The following is a 7,601-nucleotide window of genomic DNA, read 5'->3' as shown; positions in this document are numbered from 1 at the left end:
TTTTTTTTTTTTTTAAGATTTATTTGAGAGAGAGAAAGAGAGAGAGAGAAATAGCCTGTGTGAACAGGGGGAGGGGAAGAGGGAGAGGGAGAGGAGAAGCAGACTCTGAGCTGAGGGCAGACAGAGCCCAATGCAGGGCTTGATCTTATGACCCTGAGATCATGACCTGAGCTGAATTCAAGAGTCTGATGCTCAACCAAATGAGCCACTCAGGTGCCCCAAGACAGGGCCAGCAGCTCTTAACTTCTTCTAGGCTTTATGAATACAATCTGTCGTCTTCCACTGTTTCCATATTTCTTTCTAAAACATTCTTTTTCCTTCCTGAACCAGCTAATAAGAGATAAATTCAATATCCACGGGTAATAGTTTGCTTACCAGGAAAAAAGAAAATGAAAACAAAAAACCAAAAAGCCCTATCACCATAATGACAAGATATTTTGTCAGCACAATTTCATACAACTTTTCCATATGAATTCTACCTACCTTGTGTTGTAGCTCAAACTCATCTGGTATGCTATGAACACGTGCTCTTTCCGAGATACGTGAACATACTGACTTTTCAGCTATGTAGATAATTTCCCTTCAATCTCCACCAGGAGGCCAAACTCACTCATACTTCAATGCCCCTTGAGATCCCACCTACTTGACAGTCTTCCCAGATCACTACTACTAGAAGCAACTCCCTTTTCCTTTAACTTCAAAGAACTCAAGTCCACACTACACATTTGCCAATCAATGAAGTACTTAATACTTTTAATGTTTTATTTTTTTAATTAATTTTTTTTTAACTTTTAATCTCCTTTCAGATTGCTGGCCTTTGGTATAATGGAAAAAACACTTTATTAAGTTTATTTGGATAAGTAAAAAGCTGACTTATTATTCAAATCATTCATTTGTATAATGGGATAATAAATAACACCACTGTAGCAAGAAGAAGCAATGAAGAGAAACTATATAACATATTTTTAAACTAAAAATGGCATTATTCAACTTCATCTGTTTGTCTTCACAACTAGGTGGTAAACTACTTAACATCATAAATCTTAAATTCTTAGGATTTCTCACAAGAAAATGTGAAAAACCTATGCTGCTCACGGCTGGATCAATTTCAAAACAATCTAAGAATATTTTTATACATTTATCCTGAACAAAATTTTTCCAAATCTTTTCTTTAATCATTTATAGCCATCCATATGTTTTTATCTAAATGAAACTATATCAACAATAGCAATAATCAAAGGACGAGAGATTTTTAGACCTTATTTTTTTTAATGTTTTTTTATATTTTGTTAGTCACCATACAGTACATCCCTGGTTTCTGAGGTAAAGTTCGATGATTCATTAGTTGTGTATAACACCCACTGCACCATGCAATACGTGCCCTCCTTACTACCCATCACCAGTCTATCCCATTCCCCCACCCCCCTCCCATCTGAAGCCCTCAGTTTGTTTCTCAGAGTCCATAGTCTCTCATGCTTCATTCGCCCTTCTGATTACCCTGCCTTTGTTTATCCCTTTCTTCCCCTACCGATCTTCCTAGTTCTTATGTTCCACAGATGAGAGAAATCATATGATAATTGTCTTTCTCTGCTTGACTTATTTCACTTAGCATTATCTCCTCCAGTGCCGTCCATGTTGCAGCAAATGTTGAGAAATCGTTCTTTCTGATAGCTGAGTAATATTCCATTGTATATATGGACCACAACTTCTTAATCCAGTCATCTGTTGAAGGGCATCACGGCTCCTTCCACGATTTAGCTATTGTGGACAATGCTGCTATGAACATTGGGGTGCAAATGGCCCTTCTCTTCACTACGTCTGTATCTTTGGGGTAAATACCCAGTAGTGCAATGGCTGGGTCATAGGGTAGCTCAATTTTTAACTTTTTAAGGGACCTCCACACTGTTTTCCAGAGTGGCTGTACCAACTTGCATTCCCACCAACAATGTAGGAGGGATCCCCTTTGTCCACATCCTCTCCAGCAATTGTTTCCTGCCTTGTCAATTTTTGCCATTCTAACTGGCGTAAGGTGGTATCTTAGTGTGGTTTTGATTTGAATTTCCCTGATGGCTAACGATTTTGAACATTTTTTCATATGTCTGTTAGACATTTGCATGTCATCATTGAAAAGGTGTCTGTTCATATTTTCTGCCCATTTCAAGATTTATTTGTTTCTCGCATATTGAGTTTGAGTAGTTATTTTTAGATCTTGGATACCAGTCTTTTACCTGTAGCATCATTTGCAAATATATTCTCCCATTCCGTGGGCTGCCTCTTAGTTTTTTTGACTGTTTCCTTGGCTGTGCAGAAGCTTTTTATCTTGATGAAGTCCCACAAGTTCATTTTATCTTTTGTTTCTCTTGTCTTTGGAGATGTGTCATGAAAAAGGTTGCTTTGGCCAATGTCGTACAGGTTGCTGCCTATGTTCTCCTCTAGGATTTTGAGGGATTCCTGTCTCACATCGAGGTCTCTCGTCCATTTGGAGTTTATCTTTGTCTATGATGTGATAGAGTGTTCAAGTTTCATTCTTTTGCATGTAGCTGTCCAATTTTCCCAGCACCATATATTGAAGAGACTGTCTTTTTTCCACTGGATGTTTTCTCCTGATTAATCAAAGATAAGTTGCCCAAAGAGACGAGGGTCCATTTCTGGGTTCTCTATTCTGTTCCATTGGTCTATGTGTCTATTTTTGTGCCAGTACCATGCTGTCTTTGTGATCACAGCTTTGTAGCACAGCTCGATATCTGGCATTGTGATGCCCCCAGCTTTGTTTTTCCTTTTCAACAGTTCCTTGGAGATTCGGGGCCTTTTCTGGTTCCATACAAATTTAAGGACTATTTGTTCCAGTTCTTTGAAAAATGTCCTTGGTATTTTGATTGGGATAGCATTGAAAGTGTAGATTGCTCTGGGTAGCATGGACATTTTAACTATGTTAATTCCTCCGATCCATGAGCATGGAATAATTTTACATCTTTTTGTGTCTTCCTCAATGTCTTTCAAGAGTGATTTATAGTTTCTAGAATATAGGTCCTTTACGTCTCTGGTTAAGTTAATTCCAAGGTAACGTATGATTTTTGGTGCTATTGTAAATGGGATGGATTCCCTAATTTCTCTTTCTTCAGTCTCATTATTCATATATAGAAATGCAACTGATTTCTGAGAATCGATTTTGTATCCTGCCACATTACTGAATTGCTCTACAACTTCTAATAGTTTGGGAGTGGATTCTTTTGGGTTTTCCATATAGAGTATCATGTCATCTGTGAGGAGAGACACTTTGACGACTTCATTGCCGATTTGGATACCTTTTATCCCTTTCTGTTGTCTGATTGCTGTTGCAAGGACTTCTAGTACTATGTTGAAGAATAATGGCGAGAGTGGGCATCCTTGTTGTGTTCCTGATCTTAAGAGAAAGGCTTCCAGCTTTTCCCCATTGAGAATGATATTTGCTGTAGGCTTTTCATAGATGGTTTTTATGAGATTGAGGAATGTACCCTCTATTCCTACACTCTGAAGGGTTTTAATCAGGAAAGGATGCTGTATTTTGCCAAAGGCTTTTTCTGCATCTATTGAGAGAATCATATGATTTTTGGCTTTTTTCTTGTTCATAAAATCTAAGACACCGATAGATTTGCGAATGTTGAACCACGCTTGCATCCCAGGGATGAATCCCACTTGGTCATGATGGATAATCCTTTTAATGTACTGTTGGATTCTATTAGCCAGGATCTTGTTGAGGATTTTGGCATCCATATTCATTAGGGAAATCGGTCTGTAATTCTCCTTTTTGATAAGGTCTTTGCCTGGTTTGGGGATCAAGGTAATATTGGCCTCATAGAATGAGTTTGGTAGCTTTCCTTCTGTTTCTATTTTTTGAAATAGCTTTAGGAGAATAGGTATTATTTCTTCTTTGAATGTTTGGTAGAATTGCCCAGGAAAACCGTCCGGGCCTGGAGTTTTGTTTTTTGGAAGGTTGTTTATCACTGACTCAATCTCTTCATAATTAATTGGCCTGTTTTAAAAATCAATTTCTTCCTGTTTCAGTCTTGGTAGTTTATAGGTTTCCAGGAAGGCCTCCATCTCTTCCAGATTGCTTAAGTTATTGGCATAAAGGTGTTGATAAAAGTTTCTAATAATCCTTCCTATTTCATTGTTGTTGGTAGTGACCTCTCCTTTTTCATTCATAATTTTATTAATTTCGTTCCTTTCTCTATTCTTTTGGATATGTCTTGCCAGTGGTCTGTCAATGTCATTGATTCTCTCAAAGAACCACCTTCTAGTTCTGTTGATCCGCTCTACTGTACTCCTGGTTTCTAATTTATTGATTTCTGCTCTAATCTTGGTCAACTGCTTCCTTGTGTGTGGATTAGGCCTGTCCCTATGTTGCTGTTCCAGCTTCTTCAGGTGAGAATATAAAAACTGCATTTTAGATTTTTCTATTCTTTTGAGTGAGGCTTGCATGGCTATGTATTTCCCCCTTAGGACTGCCTTTGCAGTATCCCATAGGTTTTGGACCATTGTGTTTTCATTCTCATTGGTATCCATAAATTGCTTAAATTGATTTTTGATTTCCTGCTTTATCGAGTCATTCCTGAGCAGGATGGTTCTTAGTCTCCAAGTTTTTGAGTTTCTTCCAATTATTCCTTGTGGTTGAGTTCCAATTTCAAAGCGTTGTGGTCTGAGAATATGCAGGGAATAATTTCAGTCTTTGGTATCAGTTGAGACCTGTTTTGTGTCCAAGAACATGGTCTATTCTTGAGAATGTTCTATGGGCATTAGAATAGAATGAGTATTCTTTGATTCTGGTGTGTAGTGTTCTAATATATACCTATGAGGTCCAATTCATCGAGTACGGCATTCAAAGCCCTTGTTTCTTTGTCGATGTTTTGCATGGGTGTTCTGCCTATTTCTGATAGTGGAGTGTTGAGGTCCCCTACTATTAACGTATTTTTATCTATATGTCTCTTTATTCTCGTTAAGAGTTGGCTTGTGTATCTTGCTGCTCCCCTGTTAGGGGCATAGATATTTATAATTGTCATATCCACTTGTTCAATACATCCTGTAAGAATAATATAGTGCCCTTCTGTGTCTCTAACTATAGTCTTTAGTTTAAAATCCAATCTATCTGTTATGAGAATTGCTACCCCAGCTTTCTTTTGAAGTCCATTGGCGTGAAAGATGGTATTCCATCCCTTTACTTTCAGTCTGAATGTATCTTTAGGTTGAAAATGAGTCTCTTGTAGACAGCAAATGGATGGGTCATGTCTTTTTATCCAATCTGCAACCCTGTGGTGTTTTATGGGAGCATTTAGGCCATTTAATTTGAGACTGATTATTGAGAGATATGATTTTTAATGATGCCATGCTGCTTGTAAAGTCTTTGTTTCTATCGATTTTGACTTTCTGTTCTGTATCACTCTTGGGGCCTTTTACCTTTATAGAACCCCCCTTAATATCTCCTGTAGGGCTGGTTTCGTGGTTACGAAATTAGTTAATGACTGGCGATTGTGGAAGGTCTTTATCTCTCCATCAATTCTGAATGACAGCCTTGCTGGATAAAGGATCCTTGGCTGCATGTTTTTCTCTGAAAGAGCTTTAAAAATGCCCCCCCCCAACCCTTTCTCTCATTCCAGGTCTGTGTAGACAGGTCTGACGTAATTCTGATACCTTGGTCTTGGCACATGAGAAATTTCATTGCCGTGGCCACTTTCAATACTGTATCCTTGGATCTAATATTTGCGAATTGCACTATGATGTGACGTGGTGTAGTTTTGTGTGGTTGAGCTTGGGAGGGGTCCTTTCTGCCTCTTGGACACAAATGTTTTTTTCCCTCACTAGATTAGGGAAGTTTCCAGCCACAATTTGTTCAAATATCTCTTCTAGACCTCTGTTTTTCTCCACCCCCTCGGGGATGCCGATGATTCTGACACTGGAACGTTTCATTGAGCCAGTAATCTCCCTTAACCTACATTCTTTAGTGTGGATTTTTTTGAGTCCAGATTCTATTTTAGCTTTTTCTTCTAGTAACCCATCCTCCAATTTGCTGATACGTTCTTCTGCCTCATTCACCCTGGCTGTCAGAGCATCTAGTTTTGACTGCATTTGGCTCATAGAATTTTTAATTTCTGCCAGATTCACTCTCATTTCCATCCTTAGAGATTCTATATTCTCATTAACATTTTCGTTAATACTTTTTTCAAGTCTACACATCATCTTGACCATTGTTACTCTGAATTCCATTTCTGATAATTTGGTTATATCCATATCCATTAGTTTTGTGGCAGACGTCACAGACTCATTGTCTTTTCTTTGCTGGGGGGGCTTTCTCCTTCTCATCATTCTGATGAGGAGAGGTTGCGGGGTTGTCCAGAGCCCAAATTATTGACCAGGACCTAGGCCATGCGCCCTTGTTTTATAGTGATCTTAGGGATGTGGGCTTCTTGATTTTTCAGCCTGCCTTCTGGGGGAGGTGTCTGCCACGCCGATACTCAGGCAACCCTGTTTGGGTAGAGTCTCCATGTCCCCTGAAAGGGGGGATGGGGGTGGACACACTGTCAGCCATTGTTTCCAGGCTTTTGTTCTCTGGCGGCTTTCCCTGGCGGTTTGCTGTGCCTCTTCTGAGAGTCAGAGCAGCAGTAGCCGAATCTCAGTCTCTGTCTCAGAACAGAGGGATCGTGGACTGTTCTCCACTGATGTTCTGGCCACTTTAACTCTGTTTCTGTTGGTGCTACTCAACCGTGCAGAGTCCCGGGATGTGCGCCCCACACCCGGCGTCCCAGCCCTCACTTCCAGGGCCAGCGCGTCTCTGTCGTTTTGTGTTTCTAACACTGCCAGCCGCCAGCCACCCCCGCGTGCTCCGGAGCTCCCGGTCTCAGTCTGGATCCAGTGAGCATACCAGAGCTCCTTTTCAGTCTGGTGGCGCACGTTCCCTGGCTCACGGTCTCAGTCTGCTCTCTTGCGGGTGCGGGTCCGCGAGTCCGCCCGCTCCCCTGTGCAGGTGGCTACCGCTTTCCGGGGCCTGAACGCGGCAGCTCCCTCCCCATTCCGTTTATCTTCCGATATCTGTGCGCGGTTTCACGGCTCCCCGCTTTGTACCTCCATACTCAGCGCTGGAGATGTTCATTTGTAGAGATCCAGATGTATCTTCTTGCGTCTCAGGCTGATTCCATGGATGTTCAGGCTGGTCTGGTACCTTCCAGCTCAACTCAGGAGACCGGCTGAAAAAGGGGTCCCCTACTCCTCCGCCATCTTAACTCCCTCCGATTTTTAGATCCTAATCACCATCATAATATGAATTACCTCACAAGGTTGAATCAGTCAACTAAGCATTTCATAATTCTCTAATTAGTATAATTACTCCTAATTTAAGGATTTAGAGAACATTTCATAACTAACCTAGGTACCAATTATGATCTTTTCACCATCCTTTATATGACTTCTAATCACAAAAAAGCAATATAAGCTTCAATAAAAATGCATGAAAATTTGATTCTACCAAACTGAACCCACAATCTTTAGAAGGAATTAGATGGCCAGATCTGTAGGCCCATAAGATTTTCTGTGATTATTCCAGGGAATATAGGCTTGTGAGAATCATTCTT

The 7,601-nt window shown here is 40.3% G+C and overlaps 1 protein-coding gene across 9 annotated transcripts in view; it reads right to left on the bottom strand.

The window, feature by feature from the left end:
* UBE2Q2 (ubiquitin conjugating enzyme E2 Q2) overlaps positions 1-7,601 on the bottom strand; it is a 71,643-nt gene that overhangs the window by 24,254 nt on the left and 39,788 nt on the right. The gene's annotated exons all lie outside the window — the stretch shown is intronic.

The sequence above is a fragment of the Ursus maritimus genome, unplaced genomic scaffold (genome assembly GCF_017311325.1).
Source record: "Ursus maritimus isolate PB19 unplaced genomic scaffold, ASM1731132v1 scaffold_27, whole genome shotgun sequence".
NCBI lineage: Eukaryota > Metazoa > Chordata > Mammalia > Carnivora > Ursidae > Ursus > Ursus maritimus.
Note: the sequence above shows the minus strand (reverse complement) of the source record. Positions and strands in the feature narration are given on the sequence as shown.